This window comes from Myxine glutinosa, chromosome 1 (assembly GCF_964187855.1).
Source record: "Myxine glutinosa chromosome 1, kmMyxGlut1.1, whole genome shotgun sequence".
In the NCBI taxonomy this organism is placed as follows: Eukaryota; Metazoa; Chordata; class Myxini; order Myxiniformes; family Myxinidae; genus Myxine; species Myxine glutinosa.
Window position 1 is genome coordinate 134,336,925 of NC_136261.1, and position 25,272 is coordinate 134,362,196.

Here is a 25,272-nt window from a genome sequence, read left to right on the forward strand (position 1 = left end):
TCATCTAGGTCTTTTGAGTCATTTGAGTATTTTGGGTCCTTGATCTGGATATTTGGGTTATTTAAGGGTCTCTGGGGTATTTTGGGTGTTTGGGGTCCTTAGGGTCTTTAAGGGGCTTCGGGGTCTTTTCAGTCTTTTGGATTGTTTGGGTATTTGAGATCTTTCAGGTCTTTAAGGATCTTTCAGGTCTTTAAGGGTCTTTGGGGTTTTTTTCGGTCTTCTGGGTCTTTTCGATCTTTTTGGTCTTCGGGTTTTTTTGGGGTCTTTGGGGTTTTTGGGATATTTTAGGTGTTGGGGTCTTTTGGGTCTTTTCGGTACTCTGGGTCTTTTCGATCCTTTCAGTAACGAGGATCTTTTGGGTCTTTGTGGTATTTGGGTCTTCGGGGTTTTTTGGTGTTCAGGGTCTTTTCGGTCTTTGGGGTCTTTAAGAGCCTTTGGGATATTTTAGGTCTTTTCAGTCTTCAGGGTCATTAGGGTATTTTGGGTCTTTAACAGTCTTCAGGGTCTTTTGGGTCTTCGGGGTATTTTGGGTGTTTGGGGCCCATTGGGACTTCAGGGTCTTTTGGATCTTTGGGTCTTTGGGGTCCATTGGTTCTTCAGGGTATTTTCAGTTGTTGGGGTCTTTTGGGTCTTCAGGGTATTTTGTATCTAACAGTTTACAGGGTATTTTGAGTCTTCTGGTATTTTGGGTGTTTGGGGTTTGGGGTATTGGGTCTTCTGGGTCTTTTGGGTCCTCAGTCTTTTAGGTCTTTTAACCGGTGGACACACAGTCGTGTTGAAAGATTGCCCATTAAACACCCCCACTCAAATCTCCCCTAAAGCACGACTCAAAGCCTTTAAAACCTACCCTTATGAAGGGGGACAGACAGACACACACACAAACAAACACACACCTCGGTTTTTCATTTCTGTTCCTCACAATTCTGTATCTTATTCACACACATACACACACACACACACACACACACACACACACACACACACACACACACACACACACACACACACACACACACACACACATATATATACACATATACATACACACATATTTATTCACACATACATACACACATATGCACATACATACAAACACATCTACACATATACACATACACACACATATACCCACACACATATATATTTACATATATACACATATACACACACATGCATACATCTTGTTTTTTTATTTTTGTTTCTCACAATTCTATCTCTTATGATTTTCAATTCTTATTTAAAATGCATTTAATTAATTGTACAGTATTGGTTGTTCGTAAACCTAAATATAAATAATTTAAAGGATTGCTGTAAATGATGTTCATTTCACAACATCCCATATTCAACTTTACTTAAATTGTAAACCTCAAAACATGGTTCCCTTACCTAAAGCAAGAACCTAAGCAATTGACTAGTTTCCTGACTGCACGGATCATCAGCTGGGCACCGTTCTTCCTCGAGGTTTCGATCCTTTCAGCCCAGGACCTCTCCAAACGGCGGATCCACAACCTCGATCATGGATCCACATCAAGAGATGGTACATCAGTAGATCCACAACCTCAGTTGCGTCCAGACAGTCAGTCAACTCATCAATGCAACATCACTTATTCCAACTTTACTCGCTAGAGGATTTAATGTATTATAATATATTTATAATTTTCCTTACACACTCCATAATATGATATCATTAAACCATGCACATCTTACCTTAAATAAACAATATCTACTAGCCAGCATGACCACACCACCTACCTCTAGATCAAACTGTATTTCGAATGTTCGAACTGTCACCTATAACGGGTTTTGGCATGCTGCCATATCCTAGCAACCACTGTTTCCTAGCAACATTGATTTGTAGTATATTTAATTATTATATTGTACTGTATTTACATAAATATCTCATGAATAATATTTTTACTATTCGTATTGTATTTTACTAATTCGATTTGGTGCCTCTTTGTGATATTAAAGAAAACTTGTTTTAATCTACAAACTGTAGCTCCCTGTGCTAACATACGTCTGACTAGTTGTTGTAATCTATTGACAAGTTCGGAGCTGTGTGTGGTTGCTCTTACAGTCCTAATTATTTCACCTGCAACCGTACCATAAAATAGCTTTTTGGGAATGTTGCTGTCTAAGAAAGGCATTCGGACAATGTGGAATGGAAAGGCATCTCGTTTATCAAATAATTTGGTGTGAAATTTATTATTATGGATATCAATTTGTAATTTTAAAAAGGAAGCTGAAGTGGAAGTTTGGTTTTCCCTTTTAATTCAAGTTATTTTGGATATATATCATCATGAAGCTGTTCAAATACAAATCAATCATCAATTGCCAACAAATAATCAATGAACCTGAAGATGTTTCCGCATCTTCGTGCAGTTGTTAATTGTTTGACGCTTTGTTCTGGACCCAATCAAAGTCGTACATGTGCAGAAACAAATTTGCAAAGTAAGGGGGCAGATCTGAACCCATGGGTATGCCCATTGTCTGCTGGAGTATCTTGGGATCTGAACCCATGGGTATGCCCACTGTTTGCTGGAGTATCTTGTTGCCAAATGTAAAGAAACTTGTTTAGCAGAAATCGAATACTTTCTTTGAGTTTACCTTTTGAAAAGCTGCATGAATATTGATTAATCCTTCACAGACAAGTGTGCTCTGTTTTTATATACATTAATGTATACTCTATTACCTCCTGCAAATGCTTTATCTATTGCTCTGTCCAATGAGGTTACGAGCTTGTCATGTGGAATGTTTGTGTACAATGTGTAAAATCAAAAGTTGAAAGACATTTTTCCTTACCCTTGTTATTAATGTTATGGACACTGTCGATTACCGGTTTGGAATTGTCAATGATCCAGAATTTCTTAATACCAGAATAAAACTTCACCTTTTCATTATAGTTTTTAAGCATTTATAGATTAGTTCCATTGCTGCTGTAATACTGCCCGACAAAGGTTTCAAACTACATTCTCTACTTGCGATGATGAACGTCATCTTACAAGGGTATTTGTGCATTTTTGGGATCCAGTAGATGAATGGTAATTTATGGTGTTTTATGATAATTTAAATTTTAATAACTAATGGTAATTTTATGACACACACACACACCCACACACACACACACACCCCCACACACATAGACACACACACACACACACACACACACACACACATAGACACACACACACACATAGACACACACACATAGACACACACACACACACACACACACACACACACACATAGACACACACACACACACACACACACATAGACACACACACATAGACACACATAGACACACACACACACACACACATTGTGTTTTATATGGTATATGAGTGCAACAAAAAAGTTTTCTTTTTCCAACCACTGTGGGACCTTTCTATTTGTTTTACCAGGGTTGGAAGCTTGGTGTTGGCTTAATGGTTTGGGTGCTGGCTTAGGATCCTAGGATCCTGAGCTCAAATCCTGGTCTATCGTTAAATTAACGCCAGGGGGGTTGACTCAGCCTGTCATCCTTCCGAGGTCGGCAAATTGAGTACCAGCTCACTGGTAATTGGTGCACTGCATCAGTGGCACAAACGTGCTTCCAGAAAAATGATGCAACTAGCAGCTGCAGGTTGCATACAAAAACAACAACAACCAGGGTAAGAGCTTTAAATAAGCTTTACAAAAACAACAACAACCAGGGTAAGAGCTTTAAATAAGCTTTACAAAAACAACAACAACCAGGGTAAGGGCTTTAGATAAGCTTTACAAAAACAACAACAACCAGGGTAAGAGCTTTAGATAAGCTTTACAAAAACAACAACAACCAGGGTAAGAGCTTTAAATAAGCTTTACAAAAACAACAACAACCAGGGTAAGGGCTTTAGATAAGCTTTACAAAAACAACAACAACCAGGGTAAGAGCTTTAAATAAGCTTTACAAAAACAACAACAACCAGGGTAAGGGCTTTAGATAAGGTTTACAAAAACAACAACAACCAGGGTAAGGGCTATAAATAAGCTTTACAAAAACAACAACAACCAGGGTAAGGGCTTTAAATAAGCTTTACAAAAACAACAACAACCAGGGTAAGGGCTTTAGATAAGCTTTACAAAAACAACAACCAGGGTAAGAGCTTTAAATAAGCTTTACAAAAACAACAACAACCAGGGTAAGGGCTTTAGATAAGCTTTACAAAAACAACAACAACCAGGGTAAGGGCTTTAGATAAGGTTTACAAAAACAACAACAACCAGCGTAAGGGCTATAAATAAGCTTTACAAAAACAACAACAACCAGGGTAAGGGCTTTAAATAAGATTTACAAAAACAACAACAACCAGGGTAAGGGCTTTAGATAAGCTAAGCTGCGACAAGTGTCGTCCAATCTCAGCAATTGCAGCTTCACTAATTGCAGCTTTGATGAAAGGATTTAAGTGACTTTGTGTAAAGGAAATCGATCACCTTGGCTGTTCATTAATTTAATATCAAAGAGCAATAAATAAATGAATTAAACATTTCCATTGTTTTCATACTTTATACAGTGTTTAAAGGGTCAACAGTAACTCGATATCTGCAATCACAAAGGGAACCCAAGGTAAGCTCCTACGACCTGGACAGGCTTACCCTTTCGCGATCGTCCGCGACTTACCCATTGGACCGAGATCCAATGATGGCCATATTTTGTTTGGACCACCATATGACCTTGACCTTCAACATTTATGGATAGAGGTTAGATAGATTAAGAAAATGTTTTTCCATCTACGGTCTATCCATAAAACTCGCATCATGAAAATCAGAGGAAAATTATTGTTATCATCAAAAATGTGTTTTTTGTTAATTAGGTCACAATCGGAACAAAGTAGGTCAAGGACACAAATCAAATATAAGATTGCACAATCTCAGTGCAGATCCACTATTATGATGTAAGGACATCTTGGAAGGCCAAGTGGTCTTTGTGATTCCGCATTGGCAAAATTGAGCGATGACAAAAAACATGTTATTTTTTCAAACTGCCTTTTGACCTTGACCTTCAACTCAGGGGGTAAATTAAGCATAAATGCGACTTGCTCTGGGCTATCTAGAGAGGGAAATTTCATTCTGATTGAGTTTTGGTGAAAAATATTAAAATGTCTATAATTAGGCCATCACCTGAAAATTAGACCAATGTCCAAAAATAGGCCAACCCGCATAATTTGCATTCCCATTTATTGATGCAAAATTTCATTCCGAAACCCCCAACTGGCTCCAACATACAACTCGGAAAGTGATACAGTTTGGCAATTTGGTGTTGAGAGTGCAGGAAGAAATAATAATAATAATTATTATTATTAAAAAATAAATTCTCAATGGTGCTTTAATATTCCTGGGGTGTAAAACTTTGTGATACCATAAAATTTGTGTGTGCCAATTGTAGAAACAAACCCTACAGCAGCAATAAGCCTTCCCCTATGATATAAGGGATGGCCTAAATATTCCTCTGCAATCGTTATAGCAATCAATCCATGCCTGGTAATATTTTGCTGCTTCGCTCATTTCATTACACATTGAACAAGGTACAAACGTTATGATAACACAATTACACGGTAGCACATAAATAAGTGAATTGTACACATTGCACAATCAGGTACAAAGCTCAAACGGCACACCTCCTTTCGTACCCATCTATCTATTTCCTTCTGGTAGACTACTTGAGGGCAGACTCAGTGCTGCCCAAGTAGCAAGGATTACACTGGGTGGTTTCCTAGGAGTTTTCATATTGTGAAATACAAAACTATGAAAACATTTCTCATTTGGAGAATGCACATAATGCTGCTTTGGTATAGCTCAATTTGTGTTTGTTTGTCCACTTGTATATATGCTTCAAAAAATAAAATAAAATAAATAGAAAACTACTGAACAAAATGTTGCATGTTGCCTGAACGTACTCCAATTATGGTTCATGTCTGGATGGCATATCTGGGGGAGGAGGTTCAGGGTGGGGGTAAGACCCCAATTCTCGATGTAAATGTGTATCATAGAGAGGCACCCAGTGGTACCCAGTATTACTAATGATCTACTATATTAAAGCGCGGCGTTACGCGCGCTGCTTGCGAGCAAGGAGGAAACGGACAAGCGGTAACTTATAAGCGTCTTTATTTCAGGAGCTCACTGTAACACTGGCGCGCTCCGGGCTGCGCGCCCGGTGTATATCATGAGGCCACGCCTACCCCTCGGGCGTGGCCACCACCCACTTGGTGCGCGGAATGATGTCACCACGCCAGTGGGCTTTTGTGTCCGCCACACGCGCCCCCCCAGAATTCCCGCGCACCTGGAGGGCCAGTTTGCGGGGCAGACGAATGACCCGGCCGAAGCGCCCCCTGGCGATCGGCGGCGTCCGGGGTGCAGGGATGCCAGGTGGGATGCCCCTGGCTGCCCCTGGGATGGGTGCAGGACCGGGGGGCGGCGTGGCGGCGGGGCTGGGCGGTGCTGCCGGGGGTCCGCCCGCAGTTGGGCGGCCCCGACGTGGGGGTCGGGCCACTGGCGGTGGATGGTCCACGTCGAGGTGGGCCGGCTTGAGGCGGTCCACCGAAACGCAGTCAGGAGTACCGCCGATGTCCAGGGTGAAGTGCTTCGCCCCGGTCTCCAGCACGCGGAAAGGCCCGTCGTACGGGGGCCGCAGTGGTGTCCGGTGCGCATCGTGGCGGACGAAGACGTACTCCGCTGTGCGAAGCACCGGGGCGACGTGCGTCGGTGGGTGCCCGTGGCATGCCTTTGGCACCGGGGCGAACCTCTGGGCGGTCTCTTGCAGAGCGGAGCGCTGCTGTGCCGCGGACCATGGTGCCGTGGAGTCGGGGAGGAACTCGCCCGGCACCCGCAGTGGTTGCCCGAAGACCAACTCCGCCGCGGATGCGCGCAGGTCCTCCTTGGGCGCCGTCCGGGGGCCCAGCAGGACCCAGGGGAGCCTGTCGACCCAGCCGCCGTCGCGGAGGGTGGCCCGGAGCGCGGCCTTCAATGAGCGGTGAAATCGCTCACACAGGCCGTTAGCCTGGGGGTGGTAGGCCGTGGTTCAGTGCAGCCGGACCCCGAGCCCCTGCGTGACCGCCCCCCAGAGCTCCGAGGTGAACTGGGGGACGCGGTCGGACGAGATGTCTGAGGGGGCGCCGAACCGGGCGACCCAGGTGGCGATGAAAGCCTGCGCGACATCGGCCGCCGTTGTCGACGCCAAGGGCACGGCCTCCGGCCACCGGGTGGTGCGGTCCACCATGGTGAGGACGTAGGTGAAACCCCGCGAGGGGGGCAGAGGTCCCACCAGGTCCACGTGGACGTGGTCAAACCGGCGTTCCGGCACCGTGAACGGGGCCAACGGGGCCTGGGTGTGCCGGTGCACCTTGGCGCGCTGGCACGCGAGGCACGTCCTGGCCCAGCCGCGGACGGCCTTCCGGAGGCCATGCCAGATGAACTTGTCAGCGATCAGCCTTTGGGAGGCCCTCGCGCCCGGGTGGGACAGGCCGTGGATGGCGTCAAACACCTGGCGCTGCCAGCCCGCGGGCACGATGGGGCGAGGACGCCCGAGGGAGACGTTGCACAAGAGGGCCGCGCCCGCGCCGTCGAACGGCACCTCGATGACGCGGAGGCCCGTGACGGCGGTCCGCAAGGCCTGGACGTCGGGGTCCGCGGCCTGGTCCGCTGCCATCCGGGCATAGTCGATGCCGAGGTGGACTGCGTGGGCGACGGCCCGGGAAAGGCAATCCGCCACCGGGTTGTCCTTCCCCGCGACGTGCTGGATGTCCGTCGTGTACTCGGACACGGCCGAGAGGTGACGCTACTGCCGGGCCGACCACGGCTCGGTGACCTTGCCCATCGCGAAGATCAGCGGCTCGTGGTCGACGAAGGCAGTGAACGCACGGCCCTCGAGCAGATGGCGGAAGTGCCTGACCGTCAAGTGAAGCCCGAGCAACTCGCGGTCGAAGGTACTGTAACGGCGTTCGGGCGGGCGAAGCTGCCGGCTAAAGAACGCCAGCGGTTGCCAAGCTCCACGCACCCATTGCTCGTGCACCGCGCCCACCGTGTAGTCCGAGGCATCGGTGGTGAGGGCGATCGGTGCATCGGGCGCCGGGTGCACGAGCATGGTGGCGTTAGCCAAGGCGAGCTTCGCGCCCGTGAACGCCGTGTCCATCTGCTCGGTCCAGGTAACGTCGCCTTTGTCCGGCTTACCTCGGAGAGCTTCGTGCAGGGGGCGCAGGAGCTGGGCGATACGGGGCAGGAACCGATGGTAAAAGTTCACCATGCCCAGGAACTCCTGCAGCCCTCTGATCGTGCGGGGGCACGGAAACCCCTTCACCGCCTCCACCTTGGCCGGCAGGGGGACGGCTCCGTGCCTGGTGACACGGTGCCCCAGAAAATCGATTATGGCGGTGCCGAACCGGCACTTTGCGGGGTTCACAATCAAGCCATGCTGGCCCAGGCGTTCGAAGAGCGTGCGGAGGTGGCGTAGGTGCTCTTCGCGGGACGCGCTGGCGACGAGGATATCGTCCAGGTAGACGTAGACAAAATCCAAGTCGCGCAGGACGCTGTCCATCAGTCGCTGGAACGCCTGAGCCGCATTCTTCAGACCGAAGGGCATGCGCAGGAACTCGAAGAGTCCGAATGGCGTGATGATCGCCGTCTTCGGGACGTCCTCCGGCCTGACGGGGACCTGATGGTAGCCGCGTATGAGGTCCACCTTCGAGAAGAAGGACATGCCCGCCAAACGGGCGGAAAAGTCCTGAATGTGGGGGACGGGGTAGCGGTCGGGAGTCGTGGCGTCATTGAGACGGCGATAGTCCCCGCACGGTCGCCATCCCCCGCCGGGCTTCGGCACGATGTGCAGCGGCGACGCCCAAGTGCTCTCTGAGCGCCGAACGATGCCGAGTCGCTCCAGGGTAGCGAACGCCGCTTTTGCCACCGCCAGCTTCGTCGGCTCGAGGCGGCGTGCCCGGGCGTAGACCGGTGGCCCGACGGTGGGGATGTGATGGGCCACCCCGTGCTTGACGGCCCCCGCCGAGAAGGTGGGCCGCGTGAGGGCTGGGAAGCCGGCGAGGAGGCGGGTGAATGCGTCCGCTGCCGGAAGCGTACAGACCAACGTGGCCGGAACCGAACCCTTCGGCAAGCCGCTTGGCAAGCCGCTCGTTGAGCTGCTCGCCGAGTTGGGCAACGCACAAGCGAGCGAGCTGAACGTCTCGGCCTGGACAAGACGTCTGCGCTTGACGTCGACCAGGAGCCCATTAGCGCACAGGAAGTCCGCGCCAAGCAGTGCCATGGGCACGTCGGCGGTGACGAACGTCCATCGGAAAACCTGCCCTCCGAACCGCAGAGAGAGGCAGCGTTTTCCGTACGTACGGATGGGCGTCCCGTTCGCGGCAAGCAGCGCGGGGCCCCTACCCGCGGCGTGCTTGTCTGACGTGCCGGCGGGAAAGACACTCACCTGCGCTCCCGTGTCGCACAGGTAACGGCGCCCGGAGAAGGTGTCCGTTATGAACAGCAGGCTGCTCGAACGGCCGGCGCTCATCGCCACTATTGAGCGCCGGCCCGGGCGTTTCCCGACCTGTTGAAGGAGCATGGCGGATGACACTGCCGAGCTTCGTGGCCGAACTTGGCGTGGAACCAGCACCAGGTGGTGGAGCTGGAGGAGCGCGGCTGGCTCCGCCAGGCCGGTGGAGTTGGCGGGTTTCCCCGCGGTGGCGGTTTTCGCCGCGGCGGTGGGCGGGGCGTGGCGGCGGTCACGAGGTGCGTATCAGCATGCTGCGTATGCTGTATAAGCTGATGCTGTGGATCAGCAGCATCAGCAGCATTAGCAGCATTAGCAGCATCAGCCACGAGGGCCGTGACGGCCACGCCGACTCTCGCCCGCGTGTCCGAAGCGGCGAAGTACTTGTCCGCCTCGGCCGCCAATGCTCGGGGTTCCGTTAGCCCGGTCCCGGCCAACGCGAGGCGAACCTGCGCTGGAAGTTGGCGACGGAAAAGCACCCGGAATAGAGAACCGGGGGCTTCGTCGCCCAACAGTGACAGCATATGGTCCATTCGGACCGACGGGCGCGTGTCACCGAGCTCGGGGAGATCCAGGAGGCGGTCGGCCCGTGCGTCGTCCGTGAGGGCGAACATGGCTAGGAGTAGCCGCTTGAGTGCCTCGTACTTGTGGCCGTCCAGTGGGTGGCAAAGGACGGACACAACTCGAGCGGCCGTGCCGGGCCCGAGGGAGGCGACGACGTGGCAATAGCGCGTGTCATCGCCGGTGAGGCGCCGAAGCTGAAATTGGGCTTCGGCCTGGACGAACCAGACTTCGGCCTGAGCCTCCCAAAATTCGGGAAGTTTGATGAAGTTGGCCATGGCAATGGCGTCGCGTGTGGAAGGATCGCTCCGGCAGATCCAACGTCGAGGGGGTCACCAGTAAAGCGTGGCGTTACGCGCGCTGCTTGCGAGCAAGGAGGAAACGGACAAGCGGTAACTTATAAGCGTCTTTATTTCAGGAGCTCACTGTAACACTGGCGCGCTCCGGGCTGCGCGCCCGGTGTATATCATGAGGCCACGCCTACCCCTCGGGTGTGGCCACCGCCCACTTGGTGCGCGGAATGATGTCACCACGCCAGTGGGCTTTTGTGTCCGCCACAATATAAGAGATCTACTATGGTCTGTGTCGCCATTTTTCTCAGAGATGGTGGAACCGATCTTCGCCAAACTTTCAGAGGTTCATCAGTGAGTGCCTGGGGGTTTTAGGCAAAAAGAAATATTTTTTTTGGGAAAAACAGAAACTTCGTTTTTTTTTGTTTTTTTTAAATATCGCTCTATAGTGCTTAAACCTTTTGATTAATGGCTTGTATACAAGTACACATTCGCATAAATAAATACAAAACAATCACCAGATATTTGAACACATATAATAAAACAATTCCGGAAGCAGTCGAAGTTGGTGCTAAGGCTTCTTCTTCTTCCTGAACGTCATCATGCTTAACTCAGAAATGAGATGAACGGCACATTCACCAGCATATATTCAACGAAAAGGTAAAATGATGATTTTTTAGGAGTCGCGGAAGGCGAGAGAACGAGGCCATTCGTAGGGTTCGAAGTTGGTTTATTCAAACAGCAAGATCCAGCACACTAAAAGCGAACGGAAGTCGGCACGCTTATATAAAGCCAAAAGCCCTCTTCGGAGGGCGTGGCTCCGGCAACCGCGCGTGCGTCACGTCCGCACAACCACAAGTCCAACAGGCCCGTGCGCGTGTATTATGCCCAAATAAGGTAATGGTTACCTGCGCATAAGGTAACCGCCACATGCGGTTACCTGAACATAAGGTAACCGCCACAATTTGACATTTGTGATGGATTCTCATTTGAATGTAATTGCTTTTCCATTACATTCGCACTCATTTCAAATATGTTAATGTTTCTTTTTCGCTTGAGCAACGCCGGGTACTCCAGATATAAACACTTTTTTTTTCTTTCTTTTTTTTGTATACATAATCGAGGCTCGTGAAAGAGCTAACATCTATCACACAAACAAATCAAACAGACAAAGAGCCAAAGTATATAAAAAGGGGAGCGGTAGACAAGATGGGGAGAGAAGGGGAAGCACATCGTTTTTGGAACCATATTTCAATGTAGAAGAATCACTTGTGCACAGAAGTCCATGCTCGATCCTTTTTAAATGCTGAGCATCAAGCAAGGAATAATATGTGCAACTGGTTGTCAGAATAAGAAATGATTCTTCAGGTCATAAACAAGGGGGAAAAAGCGTAGAAAACAGTCTGGGTCGGTCAAAAATGACAAATGAGACCGGAAATTACCTAAATTGGCTTCATAAAATGTATTTACAACTTTGTTGCAACTTTCTTTTCTCAGTCTCACATGATAAAATAAATGATAAAATATACAACAGGATATTGATTGAGATAACCAAGCATCGACGACGAAATGACAGCACAAAATGAATATGTGGTACAGTATGTACAGTGTGAAAGATAAGTCATGTAACTGTAGACAGATGGCACCACTGAGCTGAGGTTGGATTACACAAGTCCATAAAGGCGGAATCCTTCAAAGTCACTTTCGTCATCATCACTCTCCCCGAATAGTTCCTGCCAATCACGAGTCCACACCATATCATCACACCGATCATCACTCTCCCCGAATAGTTCCTGCCAATCACGAGTCCGCACCATATCATCACACCGATCATCACCCACCCCGAATAGTTCCTGCCAATCACGAGTCCGCACCATATCATCACACCAATCACTCTCCCCGAATAGTTCCTGCCAATCACGAGTCCGCACCATATCATCACACCGATCATCACCCACCCCGAATAGTTCCTGCCAATCACGAGTCCACACCATATCATCACACCAATCATCACTCTCCCCGAATAGTTCCTGCCAATCACGAGTCCGCACCATATCATCACACCAATCACTCTCCCCGAATAGTTCCTGCCAATCACGAGTCCGCACCATATCATCACACCGATCATCACCCACCCCGAATAGTTCCTGCCAATCACGAGTCCACACCATATCATCACACCGATCATCACTCTCCCCGAATAGTTCCTGCCAATCACGAGTCTGCACCAGATCATCACACCGATCATCACTCTCCCCGAATAGTTCCTGCCAATCACGAGTCCGCACCATATCATCACACCGATCATCACTCTCCCCGAATAGTTCCTGCCAATCACGAGTCTGCACCAGATCATCACACCAATCATCACTCTCCCCGAATAGTTCCTGCCAATCACGAGTCCGCACCATATCATCACACCGATCATCAATCTCCCCGAATAGTTCCTGCCAATCACGAGTCTGCACCAGATCATCACACCGATCATCACTTTCCCCGAATAGTTCCTGCCAATCACGAGTCCGCACCCTATCATCACACCGATCATCACTCTCCCCGAATAGTTCCTGCCAATCACGAGTCTGCACCAGATCATCACACCGATCATCACTCTCCCCGAATAGTTCCTGCCAATCACGAGTCCGCACCATATCATCACACCGATCATCACTCTCCCCGAATAGTTCCTGCCAATCACGAGTCTGCACCAGATCATCACACCGATCATCACTCTCCCCGAATAGTTCCTGCCAATCACGAGTCTGCACCAGATCATCACACCGATCATCACTCTCCCCGAATAGTTCCTGCCAATCACGAGTCTGCACCATATCATCACACCGATCATCACTCTCCCCAAATAGTTCCTGCCAATCACGAGTCCGCACCAGATCATCACACCGATCATCACTCTCCCCGAATAGTTCCTGCCAATCACGAGTCTGCACCAGATCATCACACCGATCATCACTCTCCCCGAATAGTTCCTGCCAATCACGAGTCCGCACCAGATCATCACAGTCCTGGACGGGCGTGTCATCATCGTCACTTTGCTCATCATCACCGTCATTCCATGGGATATCGTCCTGTGTTCCATCAAGACCATTAAAAATTCCGCACTTCAGAAACGGTTTTACAACAATGTCCTTATCCAACTGACCAAGGGCGTCACGGACCCACTTGCACACGAGCGATGTTTCTAGTCTTGCTTGTTGGTTTTCTCACGTGCAAAGCATGCACCTGCGAAAATCTCAGGTAAAAAATTGGGGCCGTCTGATACACGGGATATATGAAAAAGACCTCACTTTTTCGGCAAAAGGTTGGGGTCGTTTATACGTAAAAGTATAAACTTTTATACTTTACTCGGGGTACAAATACAAATACAACTTTGTCTGGGGGTAACATAGGCTATGTGGCCGCGGCCTCATTCGGAGGTGTGGGGGACCGGGAGAGGGGCGTAAATTCTCTATGTAAATGTGTACCGTGTTGAGCACCACCTGATGATTGTGGCAGAGGGTATTACAATTACCTTTTTTTACCTGTGCAACACTGAGGTGATGAAGCACTCTTTGCCTGGGAAATTGTTTCCTCCTTCCCTTCCTCCCTTCCTCCAAAACGGAGGGGTCTGTCAAAGCCACCCCCCAACCCCCCGGTATATACTCCTGCTAGGCTTGTATAAAGAAAGTTTAACCAACTTAACAACATGCATGATGGTGATGGTGAAATCTGAGTGATAATAATTATAAATTTTCAAAAAGCTTCATTTCACTCATTTTAAGCAGAAGTTCTAACCAAAGCATCCAATACTGAGCTCTGCAGCGAAGTGGAGGTGATTTTTGCTCACATCATATATAAGCAGCAAGGATGGTTGTTGAAGGTGATGTCAACTGACTTCCAAGCAGATGGAAGATAACTTCAGGCAAATTATGGAGTGAATAGAGCAGAATGTTTGTGAAGTACAGCATGTTATCTTTTGATTGAATCCGTGAGCAAAGCTACAGCCGACAGGTACTTTTGCTCCCATGAGATAAAAGAAAACTCAGGATATAATGAATTCGACTTTGGTAAGAAAGGATTGCTCAATTGAAACCAAGTTTGTGTTTAAATAACTCTTTTTGAACGTTAGCTTTAATGAACTCCATTCATCGAACAACGTTTGAAGGATGAATTTTTGTTTTCGATATTCAATTATTTGCACCACCCTGGTGTGAGAGTCTAAGTTTCAGGCTACAAACGCATTGACAATATCAACTCCTTTCCATGACCACCAATCGCAGCGGATGCAGGTTCTTCTACAATCCACATTAACAGTTTAGCTGAGTCGAGTGAAAAGATTCGTGTTTCCATGCAATGCGACTTTTCGATCAATCTAGGTGGTTCCTTCCCATCAAGTCCTATCTATGGCTCAGCTCATGCTCATATTTTAAAAACAAAAACGTGCATCGATCACTCCATTACTTTGCTTCATGAGGAGTCCAACAATTCTTTGGAACATAGTTTTACAAAATAAATAAATAAATATTATTAAGCACACATAAACTAAGAACGAAGGAAATTTGAGGACTATTCCCTTCGGATGTGGATTCAATGTTTTTGCTAATTGTACACCACTCCTTTCCTATTCCACCTCCAGGCGCTGTATGGCATGACACGCTGAAAAGGAGTACTCAGTTTTTCTTGTTTTCTTGCATTATTGTCTGGCTAAGCCTGGTGTTCGCTTAGCGGCTAGGGTGCTGGCTTGGGATCCTAGGATCCTGGGTTCGAATCCCGATCGATCGCTGAATTAACGCCAGGGGGGTTGACTCAGCCTGTCATCCTTCCGAGGTCGGCAAATTGAGTACCAGCTTGCTGGGATGAATGATCACGGTGTGTACCCCGATTTAGAATAGGTACACCGTATCCCTGCGCATCGTAAGAGGCGACCAAGGGTTGGCGTCAGGAACGGCATCCGGCCATAAAAACATTGCCTCAAACAGGGAACCATGATTGTCATGGGGCCCGCAAGGCTAGCCCCTGCTCTAGCGGGGAAAATGGCCTTAAAACGATCATTCATTCATTGTTTATTTGTCTGGGCGATATCTCAGAAATCCTTTGAGCTAGGAAGCTGAAATTTGGGCACAATGTGAGCACGTGCTTTGGCAAAGACGTTATTTTTTGTTTTTTGATTAATCAAACGAACAATCAATTAATTGATTAATTACTTAATTATTATCGATTAATTAAGTACTTATTCATTTCCATTCTCATCTGGGCAATATCTCAGGCACCTTTTGAGTAGGGAAGCGGATATTTGGACATGACAGTGACCAAGTGATGTGGCTATAAAGGGTATTTTTGATTTATTGATTAATCAATTAATCGATTAATTATTTCATTATTTCATTAATGACTTTCTTTTTTCTTTTTTTTAAGTTAGATTCGGATGAAATGGTGGTGCTTTAGGTATTCTATTAGCCAATTGATTAATAATTTAATTATTTTACCATTATTATTTATTTATTTTCATTATTAATCACTTATTTATTTTCTTTATCATCTGGGCAATATATCTCAGGCACCTTTTGAGCAAGGAAGCTGATATTCGGACACGACTGTGACCAAGTGATGTGGCTATAAAGGATATTTCTGATTTATTGATTAATCAATTTTCTTTTTTTTCAATTAATGACCTAATTAATTAATTTATGGTATGAAAGGGAGGCCCCCTTCCTTTACATGGGATCGTTTCTCTGTATGCAACTTTAACATGAGGACTGAAAATTAGTTTCTCAGCTTCTACTGGTGTATTATATTTGGAATATACATATAAATATATATATATATACATATAAATAAACATATATTTGGAATATAAATATACATTTATACATACAGTCGTGGCCAAAAATATTGGCACCCTTGGACTTTTTTCAAATAATGCACCATTTCTTCCAGAAAATAGTTGAAATAAAAAAAAAAATTTGGTGTCCACATACACTACATGACCAAAAGTATGTGGATGCCCGAACATCACACATTTCATTCCAAATTCATGGGCATTAATATGGAGTTGGTCCCCCATTTGCTGCTATAACAGCCTCCACTCTTCTGGGAAGGCTTTCTACTAGTTGTTGAAGCATTGCTGCAGGGATTTGCTTCCATTCAGCCACAAGAGCATTAGTGAATTCGGGCACTGATGTTGAGTAATTAGGCCTGGCTTGCTGTCGGCGTTTCAATTCATCCGAGAGGTGTTCAATGGGGTTGAGGTCAGGGTTCTGTGCAGGCCAGTCAAGTTCTTCCACACCGATCTTGACAAACCATTTCTGTATGGACCTTGCTTTATTCACGGGGGCATTGTCATGCTGAAACAGGAAAGGGCCTTCCCCAAACTGTTGCCACAAAGTTGGAAGCACATAATCGTCTAGTTCTAGAATGTCATTGCATGCTGCAGCATTAAGATTTCCCTTCACTGGAACTAAGGGACCAAGCCCTAACCATGAAAAACAGCCACAGACCATTATTCTTCCTCCACCAAACTTTACAGGTGGCACTATGCATTCAGGCAGTTGCGTTCTCCTAGCATCCGCCAAACCCAGATTTGTGACGGACTGCCAGATGGTGAAGCTTGATTGCAAAGTTTTGCAAATTTATAAAAAGAAAAAACTGAAATATCACATTGACATAAGTATTCAGACCCTTTGCTATGACACTTGAAATTTAGCTCAGGTGCCTCCTATTCCTCTTGATCATCTTTGAGATGTTTCTACACCTTGATTGGAGTCCACCTGTGGTAAATTCAATTGATTGGACATGATTTGGAAAGGCACACACCTGTCTATATAAGGTCTCACAGCTGACAATGCATATCAGAGCAAAAACCAAGCCATGAGGTCGAAGGAACTGCCTGCAGAGCTCAGAGACAGGATTGTGTTGAGGCACAGATCTGGGGAAGCCTACAAAAAAATTTCTGCTTCATTGAAGATTCCCAAGAGCACAGTGGCCTCCATAATTCTTAAATGGAAGAAGTTTGGAACAACCAGGACTTTTCCTAGAGCTGGCCGCCCGGCCAAACTGAGCAATCGGGGGAGAAGGGCCTTGGTAAGAGAGGTGACCAAGAACTCGATGGTCACTGGCTGAGCTCCAGAGTTCCTGTGTGGAGATGGGAGAAACTTCCAGAAGGACAACCATCACTGCAACACTCTACCGATCTGGGCTTTATGGCAGAGTGGCCAGACGGAAGCCAAACAGTTCAATCTTGGTTTCATCAGACCACAGAATCTTGTTTCTCACAGTCTGAGAGTCCTTTAGGTGCTTTTTTGCAAACTCCAAGCGGGCTTTCACGTGTCTTTCACTGAGGAGAGGCTTCCGCTCAGAACCATTGAAAAGGAAGGCGGTGCAGGTGTGTACTGATGAAAGTAATTTCTTGAACGGACTTTTTGAAAAACTGCCATCAGGGAGACGCTTTCGTGTAAGGAGGATGAAGAAGAACATTTTCAAAAGGTCATTTGTACCATGTGCAATTCAAATATTAAATTCAAATTCCTGGGCATTTTGCTGTTTAGTCAATCTTCCATATTTTATATTTATTTTATATTTTATATCTTTTTATATTGTTTTCTTATTTCCTTATGTTACATGTTTTATGTTACAAACATGTTTTATGTTTTAATGATGGTCAACTTACGGTGTCACCAAATAATAATTTCCCTGAATATGGGACAATAAAGATTTGTTATTATTATGAATATTTTACCCCTTACTTTTTCAAGTCTTTTATATCATCTTGAATAGTGTCTTGTACGATGAACAAATGCGTTTGGTTCGTGTTTAAAATGTATCTTGTGAAAAATTCCAAGGGCATAGAAAAGGCCACTTTATATGGGATGTGCCATGTGGCAAACTATAGAAAAGGAGGGACATTATTGGGTAAAATGCCAGGGGCATAGAAAAGGCCACTTTATATGGGATGTGCCATGTGGCAAACTATAGAAAAGAAGGGACATTATTGGGTAAAATGCCAGGGGCATAGAAAAGGCCACTTTATATGGGATGTGCCATGTGGCAAACTATAGAAAAGAAGGGACATTATTGGGTAAAATGCCAGGGGCATAGAAAAGGCCACTTTATATGGGATGTGCCATGTGGCAAACTATAGAAAAGAAGGGACATTATTGGGTAAAATGCCAGGGGCATAGAAAAGGCCACTTTATATGGGATGTGCCATGTGGCAAACTATAGAAAAGAAGGGACATTATTGGGTAAAATGCCAGGGGCATAGAAAAGGCCACTTTATATGGTATGTGCCATGTGGCAAACTATGGAAAAGAAGGGACATTATTGGGTAAAATGCCAGGGGCATAGAAAAGGCCACTTTATATGGGATGTGCCATGTGGCAAACTATAGAAAAGAAGGGACATTATTGGGTAAAATGCCAGGGGCATAGAAAAGGCCACTTTATATGGGATGTGCCATGTGGCAAACTATAGAAAAGAAGGGACATTATTGGGTAAAATGCCAGGGGCATAGAAAAGGCCACTTTATATGGTATGTGCCATGTGGCAAACTATGGAAAAGAAGGGACATTATTGGGTAAAATGCCAGGGGCATAGAAAAGGCCCCTTTATATGGGATGTGCTATGTGGCAAACTGTAGAAAAGAATGGACATTCTTGGGTAAAATGTCAAGGGCATAGAAGAGGCCACTTTATATGGGATGTGCCATGTGGCAAAGTATAGAAAAGAAGGGACATTGTTGGGTAAAATGCGGGCATAGAAAAGGCCCCTTTATATGGGATGTGCCATGTGGCAAACTATAGAAAAGAAGGGACATTATTGGGTAAAATGCCAGGGGCATAGAAAAGGCCACTTTATATGGTATGTGCCATGTGGCAAACTATGGAAAAGAAGGGACATTATTGGGTAAAATGCCAGGGGCATAGAAAAGGCCACTTTATATGGGATGTGCCATGTGGCAAACTATAGAAAAGAAGGGACATTATTGGGTAAAATGCCAGGGGCATAGAAAAGGCCACTTTATATGGGATGTGCCATGTGGCAAACTATAGAAAAGAAGGGACATTATTGGGTAAAATGCCAGGGGCATAGAAAAGGCCACTTTATATGGTATGTGCCATGTGGCAAACTATGGAAAAGAAGGGACATTATTGGGTAAAATGCCAGGGGCATAGAAAAGGCCTCTTTATATGGGATGTGCCATGTGGCAAACTGTAGAAAAGAAGGGACATTATTGGGTAAAATGCCAGGGGCATAGAAAAGGCCTCTTTATATGGGATGTGCCATGTGGCAAACTATAGAAAAGAAGGGACATTATTGGGTAAAATGCGGGCATAGAAAAGGCCCCTTTATATGGGATGTGCCATGTGGCAAACTATAGAAAAGAAGGGACATTATTGGGTAAAATGCCAGGGGCATAGAAAAGGCCTCTTTATATGGGATGTGCCATGTGGCAAACTATAGAAAAGAAGGGACATTATTGGGTAAAATGCCAGGGGCATAGAAAAGGCCTCTTTGTATGGTATGTGCCATTGAGCAAACTGTAGAAAAGAAGGGACATAATTGGGTAAAATGCCAGGGGCATAGAAAAGGCCTCTTTATATGGTATGTGGCATGTGGCAAAGCATAGAAAAGAATGGACATTATTGGGTAAAATGCAAGGGGCATAGAAAAGGCCACTTTATATGGGATGTACCATGTGGCAAAGTATAGAAAAGAAGGGACATTCTTGGTTAAAATGCCAGCGGCATAGAAAAGGCCACTTTATATGGGATGTACCATGTGGCAAAGTATAGAAAAGAAGGGACATTGTTGGGTAAAATGCGGGCATAGAAAAGGCCCCTTTATATGGTATGTGCCATGTGGCAAACTATAGAAAAGAAGGGACATTCTTGGTTAAAATGCCAGCGGCATAGAAAAGGCCACTTTATATGGGATGTACCATGTGGCAAAGTATAGAAAAGAAGGGACATTGTTGGGTAAAATGCGGGCATAGAAAAGGCCCCTTTATATGGGATGTGCTATGTGGCAAACTGTAGAAAAGAATGGACATTCTTGGGTAAAATGTCAAGGGCATAGAAGAGGCCACTTTATATGGGATGTGCCATGTGGCAAAGTATAGAAAAGAAGGGACATTGTTGGGTAAAATGCGGGCATTAGAAAAGGCCCCTTTATATGGGATGTGCTATGTGGCAAACTGGAGAAAAGAATGGACATTATTGGGTAAAATGTCAGGGGCATAGAAAAGGCCACTTTATATGGGATGTACCATGTGGCAAACTGTAGAAAAGAATGGACATTATTGGGTAAAATGTCAGGGGCATAGAAAAGGCCACTTTATATGGGATGTACCATGTGGCAAAGTATAGAAAAGAAGGGACATTGTTGGGTAAAATGCCACGGGCATAGAAAAGGCCCCTTTATATGGGATGTACCATGTGGCAAAGTATAGAAAAGAAGGGACATTGTTGGGTAAAATGTCAGGGGCATAGAAAAGGCCACTTTATATGGGATGTACCATGTGGCAAACTGTAGAAAAGAATGGACATTATTGGGTAAAATGTCAGGGGCATAGAAAAGGCCACTTTATATGGGATGTACCATGTGGCAAAGTATAGAAAAGAAGGGACATTGTTGGGTAAAATGCGGGCATAGAAAAGGCCCCTTTATATGGGATGTGCTATGTGGCAAACTGTAGAAAAGAATGGACATTATTGGGTAAAATGTCAGGGGCATAGAAAAGGCGACTTTATATGGGATGCGCCATGTGGCAAACTGTAGAAAAGAAGGGACATTATTGGGTAAAATGTCAGGGGCATAGAAAAGGCGACTTTATATGACATGTGCCATGTGGCAAACTATAGAAAAGAATGGACATTCCATAGCTTGTAGAAAATTTCAAACAATACAAAACAAGGCGCATTCAAAAAATAGTGTGCATGGACTACCCTTGTGTTCTGAGGAGGAACCAAGTAATGCTCTAGAAAAGTTCATATGAAGAAGTGCCAATTTAATTCATACAGCTGCATGAAGAAGTAAATGTATTTTATTTGCCAGATGTAGAGCACATGACATTTGCAACATAAGCAAGTCATTAAAGATGTGGAATAAAGATGTGTGCCGTGAGTGCCATCACAATAAAATAACCTGCATTGTCCTCCTGGAAGGCAAATCATAATACCTTTTAGAAGGCACCTTTTATACATATAAACGTGCAATCTCTCCGCATAGCTCAGAACCATTGTGTATCCGTTCTACGATGAGCCAGGACTCAACATCTGGCTCACCAGTCATCCAAATTGTCCAGCCCTGCACAATCCTCCAAAACCTGGTGGGGAGCTTTTCAGGTCTATGGTTGGTACACATTCCCCTTCCATTCCCACCCTCATAAAGGGATTCAGTCATGGTCAATACCGCTTGAGGTAAAATCGGAGTTCTTGAATTCCACTCAAAAGAACAAGATCCAAAATCCATCCATTCCTGTACCCACCCTTTCCTCATTAAAGATGTCCATTAAAGATGCTTCACTCCTTTTGTGCTCTCTCCATCCTCTCTCTTTTACAGGTCATTCTTGGTTTGGCAACTTCCTCCATTTTGCAAAGTTGCAAATATGACTACTTTTGATAAGAAGAGATCCAAAACGTAAACTCTCAACTACAGGGCCTATCAGCCTTCTCCAGATCAGAAGCAAATTATTGGAGTTCATCATTGCAGTTGACCTCAGGCACTCTTTCTTCTGTAATTTGCTGACCTCTGACAACTAGTTTACCTTCAAACTGGCCATTCAACCTTGGACATGATGCTCGTTCTGGCACAGCAGTGTATGAATGTCTTGTGGATATGCCTCTAGCCTTTGACACTTGCATCCAGCTTTCATTTTGAAGTTGTCATAGTTTGCTATTCAGGGCCCCTTGCTCAAGTAGTTGTCTGATTTCTTCTGTCAGCGGAAACAGCGCATGGTCCTTGATGGTGCCCTTTCCCTTTAGGCAGTGTCCCACAAGGCAGTATCTTTGGATGAAGCTAATCTCATGAGCTCCAAAGTAACCTTCAGGATGTTTTGCAGGTGGGGTCGGGCCAGGGCCGGATTTAGGGAAGGACAAACGGGACATTTGTCCAGGGCCCACCAAAAACATACGGTTTATTTATTTATAAAGCTGGTATTATTTATTCTCTTGTTGTCTCAAAGTTAGCAGAGCCAGGGAAGTGGTGTGTGGAGTCACATCTGCTCTGTACGGCTGGCAATTCGACTTTTCCTGTCCAGGTTCTGATACATTTGTGTTAACGTTCCTTCCAAGTCACTTTATCGATTCAATATCACTTTATTAAGCGCTAACTGATAATTGAAAATCCCTTTATAATCGAATTAGTGTTAATTTCCTTGTAGTTTACACATTTAAAAAAATTGATTTTCCCTCTCGCTCCCAGAAAAACCAGGCATCTCCATCTGTAGCCATTTTAAAATCACTAATGCATTCCGGAAGATAGACAGTGGTGCAGTTAAGAGAAAGAAACAAAAGTAAAATCAAGCAAGCGAAAAACGTTCGCTTAGAAGAATAGACAAGTTATCCAATTTGGGGTTTACATTATTGCATCATGATGCAGCAACGACAACAGTGGATCGAGCAAGTTTAACTGTCAATGCTGAAGAACTAGGCCTGGATGCATAAAATCAACTTGACTCGCCTCGAAAGACCAACATTCTCGTCCCACCTAAAAACCTGATCCTGCTTCAGTAATGATACAGCTAAATGGAAGGACGACGGGTCACTTCGAGTGTACCGGGCGAGGTGGGGTCCCCCTGATTGCCAGAATAGCTGAGAGATGTCTGGCTTCAGAAAGAAGATGTGAACACCGTCGAGCTCGGCATGTTCCAAAGCATTTTTAAACGAACACTGCAGGATGGGAAAGTGTGGATGTTTTTGTGGAAATTATTTTCATCAAAGGAAAGTGCCTTGTCTGATTCAGGATTTAATGATTGGGAACATGTTGCTATCAGACTCGAGGACACGAGGTGCCAAAGAAATAGATCAACGGAAATTCAGCTCAAGCAGGAGCAGCAGTTCTTGTAAAACATGCTGAAATGTGTTGTCGCTCAGTTTAAAAAGTGTTTTAGCGAAATGTTCACAGGGCTATACACAGTAACGCAGTTCAGCTCTTTCTCTTTTTTCTTTTCTTCCCAGTACATTTCAAAGGTTGGTGGGGGCTCCACTACTCTAATGTCTCAGGGGCTGTACACTTAAGCCCAGCTCTGATGGTAGCATAGTGTAAGAGTTGAGCAAACTATGTTATTGGTTGCATGCTCGTCAGTCAGTTTCTCAGACCATGCCCTGCACAGCAGGAGACGAGGTTTTGCAATCACTTGTGTGTGTGTGTGTGTCCGTGTCCGTGTCCGTGTCCGTGTCCGTGCCGTAACTTTTTTTTCCCCCATTTGAGCTATTGTCATCTAATTCTCACCAAAACTTTATTATGAGGATATATGGAGAAGGAAAATTTATAATTTTGTCAAAAGGTCAAAGGTCAGCATCACCTAAATCATCAATTTTCGGACAATTGACCTGAAATTCAAATTTACTATTTGAGTTTTGTCATCAGATTTTCAACAAAGCTTTATTATGATAAAATGGAGAAGGCAAATTAATAATTTTGTCAAAAGGTCAAAGGTCAGCATCACCTAAATCCTAAATCATCAATTTTCATCTGGTTGACCTGAAATTTAAAGAATTTGCACATTGAGTCGCTGAATTGGTTCACCAATCAAAAGCTACAAGCTGATTGCTTTTGAGATGAAAAGGTCAAGATTGCGTAAAATCACTAATTTTCACCCGATTGACCTGAAATTTTAAGAATTTGCATATTGAGTCGCTGAATTGGTTCACCAATCAAAAGCTACAAGCTGATTGCTTTTGAGATGAAAAGGTCAATATTGCGTAAAATCACTAATTTTCACCGGATTGACCTGAAATTTTAAGAATTTGCATATTGAGTCGTTGAATTGGTTCACCAATCAAAAGCTACAAGCTGATTGCTTTTGAGATGAAAAGGGCATGGTTGCGTAAAATCACTAATTTTCACACGATTGACCTGAAATTTTAAGAATTTGCATATTGAGTCGCTGAATTGGTTCACCAATCAAAAGCTACAAGCTGATTGCTTTTGAGATGAAAAGGTCAAGGTTGCGTAAAATCACTAATTTTCACCCGATTGACCTGAAATTTTAAGAATTTGCATATTGAGTCGCTGAATTGGTTCACCAATCAAAAGCTACAAGCTGATTGCTTTTGAGATGAAAAGGTCATGGTTGCGTAAAATCACTAATTTTCACCCGATTGACCTGAAATTTTAACAATGTGCATATTGAGTCGCTGAATTGGTTCACCAATCAAAAGCTACAAGCTGATTGCTTTTTAGATGAAAAGGCCATGGTTGCGTAAAATCACTAATTTTCACCCGATTGACCTGAAATTTCAAGAATGTGCATATTGGGTCACTGAATTGGTTCACTAATCAAAAGTTAGGAGTCGATTGTTTGTTTTTTTTAGATCTAAAGCTCAAAAGTCAAGGCTGAATAAAATCATTAATTCTCATTTTGTATTTTTTTTCATGTTTTCGTTATCTGGAGCATACGGGAGAAGAAGACGACATCTGAATACAAACGGACATGGACGGGCTTTGCATTTTCAGATGCTTTCTAGTTTTCACCTTGTAATCTCCAAAATGGAAGTCAGAACAATTTATAGTCACGCCAAGCTATGAATATCTTTAAATCGAGCAACTTTTGCTGGGCCGCACACGAGAGATATGCACTGTGCTTGCCATATATTTATTGTGGTTAGTTCTGGACATGCAGACAGACTTCAAAATACTTTGAGCAGTAGGATTGTATGTGCAAGTCATGAAGTAACTAAATGGATTAATACCAACAGCAAT

The 25,272-nt window shown here is 45.3% G+C and overlaps 1 protein-coding gene across 4 annotated transcripts in view; it reads left to right on the plus strand.

Moving 5' to 3' along the window:
* Window positions 1-25,272, plus strand: part of DRD4 (dopamine receptor D4) — a 292,964-nt gene that overhangs the window by 67,676 nt on the left and 200,016 nt on the right. The gene's annotated exons all lie outside the window — the stretch shown is intronic.